Below are 17,416 nucleotides of genomic sequence, written 5' to 3'. Positions count from 1 at the left end.
ATGAAATTCACAAGTAAATGGATGGAATTAGAAAAGCCATCCTGAGTGAGGTACCCCAGACCCAGAAAGACAAATATTCTATGTGTTTGCTTATATGTAGATATTAGCTGTTAACTCAATGATAACCAAGTTACAGTTCCTAGAACCACAGAGGTCAGATATAGAGTAAGAGACTAGGAAAGGCAGACATTTCTCCCTGGGAAAGGGAACGGGAATCGATAGCTATGGATGAATGGAGGAGGGACTGGAATGGGTAGATCAAGTGGGGAGGGACGGGAAGAGCGGGGCAGGCAGGGAACAGGGAGAGCCAGCTCTAATTAAGGGCCATTAGAGGACTACATAGAGAGCTCTTAGCAGAAACATAATACAGGAGACCTCCAAAAATGTATACAGATATGAAAGCAATGTAAACAAAACTGCTCAATAATGGTGAGACAGAGTCCCAAGTGGACATCTCGTATCACCAAATGAAGTGTCCAGTACTGTGACATCTCATTGAGTTGTTGAACAGAGGGCTTCCATGGGAACCCCCAAACAACCCAGGTTGTTGCTAAGACTATGGGTTGCTCTCCACAAACTGACGGCAAGGCCCCATTGCTGAAGACAGCACCCACACAGCTCACTGAGCATGGAGAAGTCAAGCTGGTGCCTACCTAGAGCCTTCACCCCTACATGCTAGTGTCTTTGGGACAGAAAGGTACTCTGCAGGCTGTCAAAGGAAAAACAAAGCAAGCCAGTCACAAACCCCTTGATCTACAATGGTGGCCTGCCTGCAAGATAGGCTAGTGCAATGGCAGCACAAAGCTGTGGGAGTCACCAACCTATACCTGATTTGACTCGAGGCCCACTCCACAAGATGGAACACTGCTTGGGTGACCAGAGCTTGGCAACCCAGGGTAAAACCAAATACTACTGTTCAAAAAAACAAAAAGTAGCGGAAAAAATGTCTCCTAATAACGTTCTTCTATACTCATAGATCGACGCCATGCTCAGCATTCATCAGAGAAGCTTCCTCCCGCAGCAGATGGGAACAAATACAGAGACCCACAGACATTATGTGGAGAGTGAGAGACCTTGGAACACTCAGCCCTAAATGGGATGTCTCCATCAACTCCCTCCCCTCAGGGCTCAGGGAACCCTGTAGAAGAGGGAACAGAAAGAGTGTAAAAGCCAGAGTGATGGAAACATTCTGGAACAAAGCCTCTAAATCAAAAGGATCAATACACACAGCAACTCACAGAGACTGACGTAGCATGCACAGGGCTTGCACGGGTCTGCAGTGCATCAGGGGTCCTAGAACTGAAAGGAGAAGTGGACATTTGCCCTCAACCCTAACCCAGAGGCTATCTGCAATGGATCACCACTTGTAAAAGAACATTGAGTTTTCTTCAAGGGAGTCTCATGGGGGAAACAAACTATTTCTAAGGGTAGGCCGTATACCCAGCAGTAGATGGCCAACAGGAAAAAAGCAAACAGCATCTTTGGAGGTTACTTGTCCATAACGATGTGTCAGGGCTCCCCGCGTCTCAAATTTTGTCTAAATATATATATATATTCTTACCCTACCGGTATTCCCAACCTTTGTGTATACACTATGGCTTCCAGTTCAGTGTTTTTATTGGATTCCTGAGTGTGCAAATGAGTGGAATGAGGGTCTCTATGTCTATATCTGTTTCTTGTGCCTTTTCTTTCTGTTTGTTTTGTCTTATTCTGGTGTGTTAGTTTTTATTTTATCTTACTACATTATATTTTATTATCATCTCTTGGAAGCCTGTCTGTTTTCTAATGAGGACAGAAAGGGGGTGGATCTAGATGGGAAGGGAGGCGGGGAGGAACTGGGAGGAGAGGGAGGAGAAACCATAATTAGGATGTGTTATGGGGAAAAAAATGTACTTTCAACATAAGAAAAAATAATTAATTAAAAAATGATTCTGTCAAAGATTGGAGCATGTTGCTTTTGTGACCCTATAGGATGTAGAAGCCATTTCCCTATAGCATTTAGACCCCATGTATGGCCCAGCAGACTTAATGTACTTCCTTATTATACTTCTGGGAAGATCTAGTTATTCCTTCATTAAAACTTACTGACATAGTCACAGTTCAGTGGACTGAATAAAATCTTTGAGCCAGGGCTAGTAGGGTGGCTCAGCCATTCAGAGCACTGGCTATTCTTGCAAAGGACCCAGGTTCGGTTCCCAGCACCCACATGGTGGCTCACAACCATCTACAACTCTGGTTTCAGGGGCCCTGATACCCTCTTCTAGCCTCTGCAGCACCAGGCACATACATGGTACATATACATATATGCAAACCAATATGCTACACATAAAAAAAATGTTAAAAATTGGCCCATGTTAATTTTGTTTTTGGAAGACATGTAATTTGGAAAGGTTTTAAAAAAGATGTTCTATTAAGCAGATAAATATCTGATGCTATTCAGATGGACTGAAATATTTGTAAGTAAAACTATCCCCTGGTGATTATGTGTCCTGTGGTAAAGAATTTATTTGAATCTATTTTCCTTATATATTATTTGTTTTTATCACTTATTTGTGTGTCTGTATGTGTGTGTGCATGTGGGTGCCCACAGAAACCAGAAGAGGGTGTTGGGTTCCTGAAGCTGGAATTACAGGCAGTTGTGGACCAGCTACCATGGATGCTGGGAACCCAACCCTGGTCCTCTGCAAGAGCAGAGCTCACTCTTGGCTGTGGTGCCAGGTCTCCAGGCCGCTCTCTCACTTTCGTCTTAACCCAGGGTATCTCACTGACCCATCTTGTGCTTCAGCTAGACCAGCTGGCCACTCAACCTGCTCTCTATGCCTCGTCGGCCCTGGGGTCACGGGCATGTGCTTCTCCTGCTCTCTATGCCTCGTCGGCCCTGGGGTCATGGGCATGTGCTTCTGCTCCTGGCTTTTATGTGGGCACCAGGGATGCAAACTTAGGATCCCATGCTTGTATAGCAGGTACTTTACCCCCTGGGTCATCTCTCCAGCCCCTGTATGTTTTCGTTAAATGGTTCTAGGACACTTAAAAGTAAGGCAGGCTTTTTATTTCTTAAGGTAATGATATAATCTGGTATTATTATAGCTTTGTATGATATCAGTATTATCTAGGAAGATTGGAGGATGATGTGCTAAATGGTTTTATTAATAAAAAACCCAGAGCTAGATTTTGGGGTGAAAAGCTGAGAGATCAGAAAAGCAGAAAGAAGCCAGCCACGTTCTTACCACTTGGAGATCCTCCGCCAAAGAGAGCTACCACACCTACATGCTTTTCTGTTCTGCATTTCACTTCCTCTCTCCGCCCAGCTTCATCACTTCCTCTTCCTGCCCAGCTCTGTCACTTCCTGTCTGTCTTTACAGACCTCCAGAACTTTATGGTTAACTAGTGTTGGAATTCAAGGCATGTGCCACCATGCCTGGCTCTGTTGCCAGTGTGGCCTTGAACCAGAGATCCAGAGAGATCCTTGCCTCCCTAGTGATAGGATTAAAAGTGTGTACTACCAATGCCTGACTTGTATGTTTAATATGGTGGCTGGCTTTTTCCTCGGATCTTCAGATACACTTTACTGGGGACACAGATAAAATGTCACCACAGATGATACTGGTACAGTGCCCATTTCTAAACTTTACCTGTAGCTAGCCAAATTTAGGAAATCACTCGCTTCTCTTGTCTCCACAGACCTAGCGAGTCTGGGCAGTCATTCTTCATGAGGCACACCAACCTCCCCACCCCGAATTCCCATGTGTATGGACAGTTGAGCTGTGATGAGTGGCAGGACTTGGCAGGCCCATAGGATTATGACAGCAGCTCAGACATGTTTCCAGGCAGGTTTTAACATCTCTGACAACCGCTAAGGAGCTCACAAGAATGGCAGGTAGGAGGTAGGACAATCTGCCGGGAGACACAAAAGACACTGTCAAACTCTTAAGTGATCTTTCTCAAGCCTGGGTGGGCAGCAGGGCCTCAGAGTAACCAGAGAACAGAGCAGAGTCATGTTCCATGTGATGTAAGTGGCCAACAGGCCTGTGCAGGTTGTATGTAATCATTGCCACTGCCTCGTCTGGGGATGTGTGTGAACTGCTTCCCAAATTGCACCTTGTACAGAACCCTACAGGGAAGCTCTTGAATGTGGCTGCCGATGATGTAGGTCCAGGTGGGACCTGAGATGGCATTTCTAGCGAACTCTCCAATGATGCCGAGGGACAAGGCTCACATTGGTGAACGACCAAGTCTGTCTTGACTTGCTAAATTACAGGGGCCATCACAGGGTCAGGCTTATGCAGCATGGAAGGGCCTCTCACTTTCTTTTGTGAAACACACTTGTGAATAAAAGCTTCAGAATGTACTGGAGAGTGATTTGGTCATCTTTGAAAATGAAATTTGGATAGAGCAATACTTGTGCACACCAAGGTAAAAGGGGAATCTCAATTCTTGGTGGTCTTGGTGTCATGATTGTTCACACATGAAGTCTCCTGTTGTCCTTTTTCATGCTCCTGGGGAATGTTGGCTTGTGCCCTGTGAGCAATAGCTAAGCTCCCCAAGGGAGTACTGTGCAGCTCTCCTGCCATCTGAGAGCCTGACTCCTGGCCTTTTGCTTTGCAGAGTGTCAAGAAGAGGTAAATATGGCCATGCTCTCTCTGTGGTGAGGCTGGACTTCTCCATCACAGAGAGTTCTGATGAGCTTATTTAACTTTTCATCATTTGGAAAAATGGAGTAAAAGTAGGACCTCTCTCATAAGGTTGCTGTGAACTAGCCTATGGGGTAGCTAATACATGTAGACCATTTGGAACAATGGTTCTCAATCTTTGACCTTTTAATACAGTTCTTCATGTTGTAGTGACCCCCAACCATAAAATTATTTTTTTTGCCACTTCATAACTATAATTTTGCTACTGTTATGAGTCATGATGTAAATATCTGATATGCAGGATATCTGATATGAGACCTCCAAAGGGGTTGAGACCCACAGGTTGAAAACTACTAGTTTAGAACAATGCCTAGTAGATGCAATACTTATAAACACATCAGATATGCCATGTAATATATGATACATAACATCTCTACCCAGAAAAACCACAATGATCCTGAGAAACAGCAAAGATCTGAATATGTCCATGAGTAGGACTGTTCAGTTTTGCAAGGTGTTTCTTCTCTCAAGACCTTACCCACACTCCATTTAATCTCAGTAAGAGCCCAGCAATGGAGAAAATGATAAGCTGTGCAAAATTAATATGGAAATACAAAGAACCAAGAAGAGCAAGGGTGAGGGATCAGGGTGTGGGGCGTTTACCCACCAACCCCACAGCTCCCCAGAGTTTTCTTGAGTGTGAGCAGCAAGAAATATTAGATAGAAGGATTTATAGTGCGGAGATAAACAGATAGAAAATACAGGATAGCCTCGAGAGGCCCTGGAACCTTTTCCAACGGGCCCTGACTGGCTCTGCCCCAGGGTATTTATAGAAACGCCAAGGGGGTGGAGCAAAAGACCTCCTCCCCCAGCACAGCCAAGTGCAGACCATCTCAGACACCTGCACTCAGGCCCATGGCCCTAATTATCCTCTGTGCGGACCTGCTGGGTAAAGCCACGAGGAGCTGAAAACAGGCTCCCACAGCAGGGTCTCCATCACCTGCCATCAATACTTAGAGAACAGTGGTCTTAGCAAGAAGACAGACAAATAGCGCAATGAGAAAGAACATGGAGTATATGTAGACAGAGGGACTATACCTAGTCACCTGACTTACAATGACGGTGATCCCTCCATAAGTGTGTAAAGGACAACACTCTCACATGCAGAGTGGACTGGGTATTCATATAGAATAAACATCACAAAATCGATTCCAAGTGGAGTGTAGATATAAATGAGCAAGCCGGGTGGTGGTGGCGCACGCCTTTAATCCCAGCACTCGGGAGGCAGAGCCAGGCGGATCTATGTGAGTTTGAGGCCAGTCTGTTTTACAGAGTGAGATCCAGGACAGGCACCAAAACTACACAGAGAAACTCTGTCTTGAAAAACAAAAAACAAAAACAAACAAACAACAAAGAGATATAAATGAGCAAAGTAAAATAATTAAATCTTTACAAATATAAAATAATATTTTTGTGACTTGTGGTATGCAAAACAATATCTTAGGACATAGAATTTTACCCATCATCTAAAGTTGCATAAATTGGACTCCATTGAAATTTCAAACTTCTCTTCACCAAAGATGTCAACATAAGAGTCTAAAAAGCAACATATAAAGTGGGGAAAAGAATTCCTAATACATTTAACTAGCAATGTATTGATAATACTAATAAAAAGACAAACGATCCAGTTAAATGGGATAAAGAAAACTAGGACCTCACAAAAGTAAGTATCTAATGGCCAATAAACATATAAAAGGGGTCAAAATCAAATGAGAGACTGGGACACTTCACTGGGATGACTAAGATAAAGACAGTGGGGGCAGGGACATGGCGTATGCTTCTGGTGAGTGTGAACGCAGTGGCTCATCTTGAAGCTGAACACTCGCACAACTTATGAGACACACTGTACTCTTGCATGCAGACTCGGATAAAACGCATCTCCCTGCACTGACAGGTGTGTAAAGGAAAGTTCAAAGCAGTCCCGTTTATAGCTGCCTCTCTGGAAGCAACCCAAAGGTGCATAATAATGAGCACAGTCACACAGTTGAATGTAACAATAAACACTGCGGGACACGGTGGCATGTGCCTGCAGATTTAGCCACTCAGGAGGCTGAGGGTGGAGGATTGCTTGAGCCTCAGAGTTTGAAGCCAGGCTGGGTAATACAGCAAGACCTGGTCTCAAGAGTCCCATGCTGCTGATGAACACGAAGTTACGTGCAATATGAGGGATGTAAGGGAGATTGAAAGACACCAACGAGATGCTCCTGGTTTGGGGCAGTTAAACAAGTGGACGGTACTGGTGATCTGGGGAGTGGTGTCTGTAGGGAGATGCAGAGCCAGGCCCTGAGAGGACTTCTGGAGTGCTGCTGATATTATCTTCTGATGCTGGTTGTGTTTACATGCAGCAAAGTATGCTCTCTTCGCTAGAAGTTCCCTGAGCTGTGCAAATATAATTTGGTCCCTTTATATGATACATCCATAAAATGTTTTATAATTTTTTCTTTTCTGAACCACAAAAGGGAGTGTTCCTGGGGTTAGACACCACGTCTCTTATCCTATGCATGTGACACTAACCTCTTTAATCACTAGTATTGCTTACACACTCTCATCCAAGGACCAAGTGGCAGGGTCTGTAGTCATGACATTTTTAAGTTCAGGAGGGAACATAGAACTTCCTTCTCCATTTCTGGCTGCTCTGTCATCCCACTGATTAAATGAGATGTGCCCAGCATGTCCTGAGGACCTCTTGTGAGGTATCCTTCCCTCCTAAGAACTGGTTTTGGGGAGCTGGCTCAGTGGGTAAACTGGGTGCTATCCTAGCACAAGAACCCAAGTGAAGATCGCAGCTTCCATGTAAAAAGCTAAGCATGGCCATGCATTACTGCAACCCCGGTAGTGGAGACTGGAGGATCACTGGGGGCTTGTTCCACCCAGCTCTGGGTACAGTTAGGACTCTGTCTTAAGGATATGAGATAGAGATCAATAGAGCAGAACATTTGATGTTCTCCCTTGTTCTCTCTGGAGAGAGAGAGAGAGAGAGAGAGAGAGAGAGAGAGAGAGAGAGAGAGAGAGAATAAGAATGAATTGATCTCCCATATATATGGCTAAAAATTCACATGATACTAGTTTGGAGATAATTTTGTACACATCACCCCAAGGTCACTATGCCTGCCACCCTCTACTCTTACAGATTTAGAGGCATAGATACAAGCATCCATTCTGACACAGTATTTGCTATTGTACAACACTGTCTATTTCATATTTTTATAGGATAAAGATTTTTCTCACAAGCAAAGCAGAATAATGCTGAAAAAAAAAAAAGCAGTCTGTGATCAGATGAACTCAGACCCATAGCTGAATCTTTTACAGTCTGACTCAATAAACTGCAAAGAAGAAGGAGGGGAAATGAGATTAACAGATGGTAATCTGTTAATACTGGTGACAACCCAGTGAACATTACTGGGAGCCAGGGGTCCTGCTGGGGACTGGGGTGGGAGGTGACAGCATGGAAAAGTAAGGAAAATAGAACCGCTTTCCTCTAAGGACTCACAGCCTAAGGGGACAGACAGACTGACTATATCCAAGCACACACACCACAGTTTGCACTTCCTCCAAACAAGATGCACATTCAGTGTGAACTCAAACCTCAGTGGCCCTTAACTCCTGGGCCATCTCTCTAGCCCCTCTGTTATTACTTCCAAAACATCCCTGAAAATACAAATGAAGTTGCAATATTCATTGAATATTTAAATTTCTTTTGAAGGAACTGTCTGTTCCTGGTAATTGGTAAGCTAGCCTTTGCTTCATGGATCTTTACATTAATCCATTTTCTGGGTGGCTTTGAATGTTGTGAAGAACATGGGAAGCTTCCTGCTGGGGCAGACTAAAGAGTCTCAGTCCTCCCCCACCTCCTTTGAGATACAGTCTCACTATGTAGCCCTGGTTGGCCTCTAATTCACAGAGATCCACCTGCCTCTGCTTCCGGAGTGCTGGGATTGAAGACACAAGCCACCACACCTGGCTAGAACCTTACTCTTGACGTACTGTGTTTCTGCCTTCATGACATTGAACTTCTGACCTTTAACATTTGAGGGGTTGGAGAGATGGCTCAGCAGTTAAGAGAACTCTTTTAAAAGACCCAAGTTGGGTTCCCAGGACTCATGTTGGGTGGCTCAGAACCGCTTATAACTCTAGCTCCAGGAGATACAAGACCTTCTTCTGGCCTCTGGGGGCATCTGCACACATGTGGCACACACACATGCGTGTATACACACACAACGGGACTGAGAGGTCACTCAGCAGTTAAGAGTCTGTATGTACTCTTCTTCACAGGACCCAAGTTGGGTTCCCAGCACCCACGTCGGGTGACTCATAACCACCTATCACTCCAGCTTCAGGGGATGCATTGACTTTGGCACCCTTCACATGCACAAACTGCCTACCCAACACATAATAAAAACAGTTTAAAAAAAAAGTTTTTTAAAAGCCTCAAGCCGTTTGCAATTCTCCAAAGGAGTGTCTGACCTCTGTAATGGCAGACACTGTATTGACATTTGTCCTCAGGATGGGTGCGGTGGCTGAAGCCTGTGTACTTCCAGCACTTTCAGGGCTCAGGTCAAGGCAAAGAAGACAGTTTTGCTTTTTGGGACCTAGAAATGGGACTTATTTTCAGGTTTCAGGAGCTAGCTGAAGAACTGTACCCAACCTGGTATTTCATCATGTTTTCCCTCCCATGTGATAAAAGAAAGAGTGATTACAGTGCCCATTCAGGTGGAAGATCCTTTTATTTCAATTACACCAATAAAGGAAAAGTCACACGAAGTTTTGAAAAGCTAGCTTTACAAAATTCAAGGATGGACCATGCTGTTTCCATTGGAGAGGCACATGGGTTTAAGACAAGCCACACCCTCCAGTGAATCCACAACACATTTCACAATCCCAAAGGGTATGCCCAATAAAAGAAATACACACACACACACACACACACACACACACACACACACACACACACGCCTGCTTCTGTGGAAAGCTCAGCCCATGCCTTCTTCTTTTTCCAGTAACCTGGACTCGCCTAACCATCAGATGCACCATGCAGAAATGTTAGGTCCCAATCCGTGCTCTGTCCCTGAAGGTGGCCTTTTATGTTTTATTTGGGGAAACCAGAGATTTTCAGTATGACCTACAGTCAATACAGGGTTTAGGAGGCACCTGTGGCCGTCTCATGGCTATGAACTGCATGTTTCCCAATAGTTCTCTCGGAGGTTTTTCTCAGCATCCTTAGACTAGTTCTAACAGGAACCCAGCCATCGTCCAGTCATGAGGTCGGGGAGCCCTTCTCCCAGCCTTCCACTCTGGGCTCTTGCCCAGCTTTTTCCTAGAATCACGGCATTTCTGGGACCCTGCTCATCCCACGTCTATAGACCAGAGAACAGTGCCACAATTGTGGCTTTGGGGTCAGTATTCAAAAACAAAGTAAAAAGCAGTTAAGTTGTCTATGTTTGCTAGTGGGATTGTACACTACAAACAGTTCTTGCTAGGCCCTAACTACGTTTCTCTGATAAAATGCCTCAGTTTACCTTATCATCCCCAATAATGGCTGTCTGGACTTCTGGTTACTAAATAATAATGATTTTTTTTGTCTTAACAAAAGAAGAAAACAACCCAAAACTTTATAAACAACAGAGGTTGAAGTACCATGAACACTGACTGCTTTTGAAACCAGAAATAATTCTCTATTTTTATAAAAGGATAAAAATATTTGTGCCCAGGGAAAAGAGAAACAACAGACCTAATAAATAACATGGTGACAGAGGCTTGGAAACACAACCCAAGTCCCTCTTTATCTCAGAAACATCTCTTTTACCTAATGGTAGAAGAGAAAGTTGGGCTTGGTAAGATGTGATTTATGTTGAAATTGGGTCTTTCCTTGTATTAAATGAGGGACTTTAAAGGCAGTTCTTTCCTTCTTCTAAGTGGTTTCTGACAACTTGAAAAACACAGCCAGAATATTGTTGACCAGAGCCAGAACCCAGCTCCTATGATCTGCAGATAATTTAATATTTGACAATCCTTTTCAACATCCTCCAACTCCAACCAAAACTAAAACATTACTTGGGGGTGGGTGGGTGGAGAGAAGTCAGCAAATAAAACCTAATACCTAAATAATTACCCACAGATCAATTTGGAGACAATGAAAACACAGCAGCATTTCGGCTTGTTCAAGACGAAATAAGGGACTCTCTGCTATTTGCTCACAGTTCTCATGTTTGCTGATCTACCAACAAAAACATCAGGCTAATTTTACTGTTAATACATTGGGATGTTGCTTCATCACTCAGTGGATTTAAAACTGGTCCTCTGTAGTTCCATCAGTCAGGATATCACAAATAATATAGTGTGGCCAGCCTTCCACACGAGCACAGACACAGTCTATTGAGCCTTGGACAGAGCAGGAAAAACACTGCACTGGACTTTGAGATCTTCTGATAACTGAGGGTGCTTTACTTGGGAGAACTGCCCCTGCTTAGGTGTGACGACCCAAACCCTGAACCTACTGCCAGTTGTAGTCCTCACTAACCAGGCCGGCTCCTGAGCCAGCTGGCCTAGCCCCAGAGAGCCTTGGCCTGATGACGCAGCAGCGACGGTCATCGTCCAGTAAGATGTTTCCGAAACTCTCATCACGGGCATCCTTTCAGGAGAGGAAATGAGGCAATCTGTGCCCAGAGTTCTTAAGCTCTGGCTTCCGGTTAAAGAACAGCAGACAGCATGAATCACCTTTGCAGAGATGAGCTGGAGGAGGAGGGGAGAGAAGGAGCGTTTGGAAGGTCCAGACATCAGCCTTTCTCTCCCAGTGGCCACTAGTGCTTCTTTTTATCATGGTTGCAAAAGCCAATGCATTTTCCCTTAGGCTTAAAGTGGGTTGAACAAGTATCTGCCATTTGCATTCCTGACCAGGCAGATGGTGATCAGTTGATGTCTGACCTCACTGGGTTCATTCCAGTCTCTGTTTTCAGGGCACTGCTTTGCAGCCCACAGGGATGACTCCCGCGATTCCATCCTTGAATTTGGACTCCTCCCACAGCGAAATGTCAGGTCCCACCAAAGTCTCACATACATACGTCCAAGTTTTGATCAGAGAGCTGTTGGGAGATAGACTATATCAACGGGGAGAGCTAGCCTCCTCACAGCCACCTGCTTCTGGTCCTTGATGTTCAGTGGTGGGAACCAGTTCAGTTGTCCATGAACTATTCCAATCACTTCAAGACATTTCCTCTCCTCTCCTCTCCTCTCCTCTCTCCCCTTCCTCCCCTCCTCTCTTCTTCTCTCCTCTTCTTTCCCTTCCTCCCTCACCTCCAACTGGCTAGAACTGGTTTATTCTTCAAATCAAGGGAACATGAAATTAAACACCAAGGTGGGGGGGGGGGGGGGGGATTCTGCAAGTCACTACATCGTTTCAAATGCTTTTCACTGCAGCAAATGGGAAATGTAAGACTCAATACAAACTGCCTTAAGCAAGAAGAAACCCTGATTTGTTGTTTTATCCTGAATGGTGAACCTGGAAACAGGAGGACCCTCGACATGGTACCATCAACCAGTCAAGGATGTCAGCGGTGGCCCTGTGTTTTGTTTCCATGTTTGGTCTAACAGTGCTGACATCTCCAAAGGCCCCTGAAGGCATCATACACTGCCCAACCTAGATGGAGTTGTGCCATTATGCACACTCAACAGCAGGGAGCAACTTCTCTGTGCATGGAACAGGTGGGTAATCATAAATAATATCCTGTTAGTGAGGTGAGGACATATTTAGGAGTCAGAATCAACTCATCACGGTGACTACTTGGATGTCAGAGGTGTGGGAAGGAAGGGCTAGGGTTTTGCCCATATTTCTATTGTGGGTATGTTGGTAATAGGGAGGTCCTTTGCTGAGACAGGGCCAGAGCTGGTTTGGCAAGGATGGTGCCATAGCTAAGTAGGTCTACAGCTTTCTGTGTTTTATGTGGGTCTGCCCAGGAGTCTAACTGGGGCTTATTAAGAAAACCAGGCATTCATACCTGACAGGCAGTCCTGCAGGGGAAGTCACTCTTCCCATTTATGGGCCAGTGGCCATTAATAGAAATCATGAGCTACCTCAATGACACATTCATATGCCCTGAGCATTGCAGCTGTCTCCACCTCTCCTTCATCTTACAATTGATCCTGTTCAGATGCATGTCCACCCCACACCAGATATGATCATCCTTGATAGAGTCAATGCCTCTCAACCCTAAATTAAAATCAACCAGGGAGCTACTGGTGGAGCTGCTGGTGGAGCTGCTGATGGAGCTCAGGACCCATGTTCTGAGCAAGTGTGTGTGTGTGTGTGTGTGTGTATTCATGTGTGTGAATGAGGGTACACCTCCAAATACACTTGTGAAGGTCAGAAGACAACCTGGGGTATCAGTCCTTGCTTTCTACCTTGTTTGAGACAGAGTTGCTAGTTTGTTTTTGTTTTGTTTTGTTTTTTGCAACTTACACCATGCTAGCTGGTCTGTGAGATTCTAGGGATTCTCCACCTCTCACCCACTTCCTCATAGGAATTCTGGGATTGCTCTGTCAGGTTTTACATGGGTTCTAGGGTTTTGCAGGTCCTCATGCTTGTGTGGCAAGCATTTTTACCCACCAAGCCATTTTCCCAGCCCCCAGAGGAAAACTGTTAACTGAAGGTTACTACAGACAAGCATCATATAAATTTCACTGTCTCCACCACTGTAAAGTGGTGTCAAGCACGACACTGCCGTGCAACCACCCCCAACATGCATCTTCAGAACTTTTTCTAGGCCAGAATTGATCTTCTATGCTCAGGAAATAATCCCAATGCCCTCCTATCCAGCTCCAGGCAACAGCTAGAGTGGACTTCCTGCATCTTAAAAACAGCTACTCGAAGTTCTCCAGGTAATCATACAGTATTTGCCCTTCCATTACTTATTTCACTTAACATGATACCTTTGGTACTTAGGATGCGGCACAAATCATACTTTCCTGCTCACTTGAAGCTGAATAACGTTCTACTGTGAGTATATACATTTTATTTATCTATTCATTCACCAGTAGACACGGCTTGCTTCTTTTTTGTTGTTGTTTTGTTTTTTGCTATCGTGACTAATGCTGCTATGGCTGTGGGTATCTACATTGCTACATATCTGTAGGTATGTCCAGAGGTACTTTTTAAGATGTCCATGGGATAATGGAGGGACCCAGGAGGCCCCACACCTCCCGAGGGATTACTGACTGTTAATGGTTGCTGGTGGAGCAGGGGTCAGTTTCTTTAGTGGTGTAGCCACTGATATGTTGTCCAGGGCTCCAGTAGATAGCCTTGCACTTTGGACAAGGAGCTCTACTTAGATTCGGAGAGCCACACACAAAGAAGACATGAACGTAAGAGGGAGACTTCTCGGGGACAAGAAGGGTTTCAGTTGGTGGAGTGATAAGGCGAAAACAACTGAAACTTACTCTCCATGTGTGTGAACCTGTCAAAGAATAAGAACGAAACGGATTTCCATGGATCGGAACAGGCGGCAAGAGTGGGGATACCATTGGTGTTGCTTCCTGTAGACTGTTTTGAGGGGTCCTGGGAAGAGACCATATTATCTCAGTTGGCTCCTGCCAGCTGGGCCTTGCTAATTATAGCACTCATGCCAAGTTATCTCCAGCGTGCACATCTGCCTCCTTCAATAGACTCAGAGACCCAGGAGAGTGGGTGGGTTTGCTCCCCTCCATATCCCTAGGTCTTGTTTCAAGCCTGATGCCCATCAGAATTATCAAGTTGCTGCTGAATAAAGAGCTACAGGAACCTATAATTTTCCACCATCCCACACTGCAAACAACGATTCCCTTTGCTGCCAGGATGTCATGACTCATGGCCTCCTGAGCCCAACTCTAGTCCTGCAGCTGATATACTCTGGGCCTGAGTCAATGTGGGGGTGCAAGATCTTGATGAGACAGAATTGCAAGTGTGAGAAAGCCAGTGGGCCCCAAAAGTGGAACAAGGCCAAGGAAGAAGAGGAGATGCTTTGGTCCCTCACTCTATTCTCTTCTGGAGACATCCTTCTCAAGGAATGGCTACCGCCCCCCTTCTTGCATCCAAATAAGAGGCCCAATCAATCTTCCCACAAATATCTGCTTCTCCATCTCCAAAAGCCACTTAAAAAGAAGAGAGAAAGAATGTAACTGAGTTTCACTGGAGTGGATTTGTGTGTTTTCTCTCTGTGTGTCTGGAGCTCCACATTCCTATGTTTTCTTTGGTTTTAATTTTAACCTGAGATCGATTTTTTTTTTCTTCAGAATGGAAACCAATGGAAATTAAAAAGTAGCACTAGATAAAAGAAATGCCAAAACACCCAGGAGAGTCCTGTGTAGTACCACACTGAGGTCTAGGAAGGGATTTGCAGAGACCGTCTTTGTCATGTGGAGAAGTGGTGTGGCGAATTGAGAATGCTCGCCCCCCCCCTCCCCGCCATCTCAGAAGCCAGCAGATGCAGGGTGTCCTGGGACAGAGAAGCACGGATGGTGTCTTGGTAGGCAGAGTAACACTGACTCTTCACTGCTCCTTTGGTATTTCTAACATCTGGGCTCCCTTTCACTCAAACAGTAAACTGCTTGGGGGCTGGATTAGCTGGGGTATACCTGGGAAAACATATGGCAGATGTCTTCATTTCTACTTTACTTTGTTTACTGAGGAAACGGCTGCATTGATTTGAATTTGGAAATACTGCATTAAAATGATCTCTTGTGGCCTAGGATGGCCTCCAACTTGCAACATAACTGAAGGCGACCTTGAACTTGCGATCCTTCTACCTCTACCTTCCCAGTGCTGGGATCACAGCTGTGCACCACCCCACCCAGGTTTATTCAGTACTGGTGGGCTTGCACAGACTAGGCAAGCATTTCCCCACTGGAGCCTCATCCCAGCCTCCTACCCACTTAGTTTTATGCCTCCCCTGCTACACCTGATGCCTCCAGTTGTCCTCATTGACATTCTGCCATGATGAACCATCCTTCCACTGTTACATGATAACCCACTCCTGGCACCACAGAGAAACTCAAGAAGGCCCGGGAAGATGGCCTTCCTTGACAAGGCCTTTTGCAAATGTCATCTTGCAGTTTCACAGTTGAGAGGAACACAGTAATCAAAGGCCCACTTGTTTTTAAAGGCATCATTCATTCTTACACAAAGTGGAATGAGAAATGGTGTCCCTGTAGCAAACCCTGACTATGCTCCATGCTCTGTAGCTCCCCGGCTGGATGAGGCATTGGGCCCTGGATACTCTAGGACTTTTTACCATACTCCCTGTGGCAACCCTGGAGGGGGCAAATTTGCAATATGGTAGAACTTCTCAATGCATATGTAACTCTCTGATTTACCACTGTCTCTAACCTAGAAAGTAATAAAAAGAAAGGAAGCTGTGGCTTCAACCTTCTGACTAACAGAGGACAACAGAGACCCTTGTATCTCTGGTAACTCTGTGAGGACCTACGTGGTACCAATGAGAAGTCTCTCAGCTCCTTGAGCTCTGTTGCTTGCTCTGCCCTGGTTACCGTAACAGTGGTGAACCAGCCTGATAAGAAACTGCCTGAGTCCTGGCTGCCCTTAGACCATCTTCAGTGTCTGAATCTAGCTCCTTATGATGGCCTGGATATGGACTACCCACCACAGGCTCATGTGCTTACACACTGAGTCTCCAGCTGGTGGTGCCATTTTCTGAAGTTGTGGAACCTCTTAGAAGACGCTGAAGAGAGAGAGCCATAAGGGTTGTAGTCTGAGCCTGCTTCTTGCCTAGCCTCTCTCTGACTCCTGCTATGCTGGGGTCAGGTGGGGTGAGGTGGAGGGGTCCCATCCACACACTCCTGCCTCCATGCATCCTACCACATCTCCCCTGCTACAATGGAGTGGTGTACTCTTCCAAATCACAGAACAACACAAACATGTTCTCCCTTGAGCTGTCTCAGTAAGATATTGTCACAGCGACAACTTCCAGTAACTAATGCATTTCACCCTGGTGGCATCATTTTAATACGTTTTGTTGTTTTAAACTGGAATCTCATGTACCCCCAAGCCTGCCTGGAACTACGTACGTATGGCTAACCTCAAGCACCTGCCTCCATCTTCTAAGTACTGAGATTCTAGGTGTGTCCTGCCAAGTGTGGCTTAATCTTAATACTTCCTTTGCTAGTCCTCTTCCCCTTCCTCCTTTCTTCCCTTCCCTCCCTCCCCTCCCCTCTTTCTGAGACTTTCCATGATGGAGTGATTGAGTTCGAAGTACTAGGAAGTGAACCAAGAGCCTTGAGCACGGAAGATGAGGAATCTGCCACTGAGTCCTAGCTCTCGTTGGGAGAAGAGGAAGTCCTGAGTGAGTATGTAAGGAGCCAGGGAAGTCCTGGGTGAATGTGTGTTGTAGACATTGGTATGGCCAAGTCAAGGACCCCAATGCTGTAGGTCTATGGAAACAGCAATGCTTTCCTCTGATGTTGACAATGTGCGTAAAAACAAGAAACTGCAGTTCCCCCTCCCTCCACCCCTATTCCATGAAACTGTTCCCCTACAGAGACCTCGCACTGAGACTAATTCCTCCTCCTTGTGGGATGTGTGATAAGTGTGCTGAGTGTAGTAGGTGCCCTCCATCAGGGTGAGCACAGCTCACAGGATCCCAGCTTTCTCTAGGGACACCTGCCATTTCTTTATATCCTCATTGCCTTATCTCACAAGCCCTACAGGACGCTGCAATCTCCAGCCTTCCTTTTACTTTTTA

The 17,416-nt window shown here is 45.4% G+C and overlaps 1 protein-coding gene across 1 annotated transcript in view; it reads right to left on the bottom strand.

Annotated features, from left to right (window-relative positions):
• The window catches only part of Sgpp2 (sphingosine-1-phosphate phosphatase 2), a 115,252-nt gene that overhangs the window by 9,716 nt on the left and 88,120 nt on the right, over nucleotides 1-17,416 (bottom strand). The window lies entirely within an intron of this gene.

Source organism: Onychomys torridus, chromosome 23 (assembly GCF_903995425.1).
Source record: "Onychomys torridus chromosome 23, mOncTor1.1, whole genome shotgun sequence".
In the NCBI taxonomy this organism is placed as follows: domain Eukaryota; kingdom Metazoa; phylum Chordata; class Mammalia; order Rodentia; family Cricetidae; genus Onychomys; species Onychomys torridus.
Note: the sequence above shows the minus strand (reverse complement) of the source record. Positions and strands in the feature narration are given on the sequence as shown.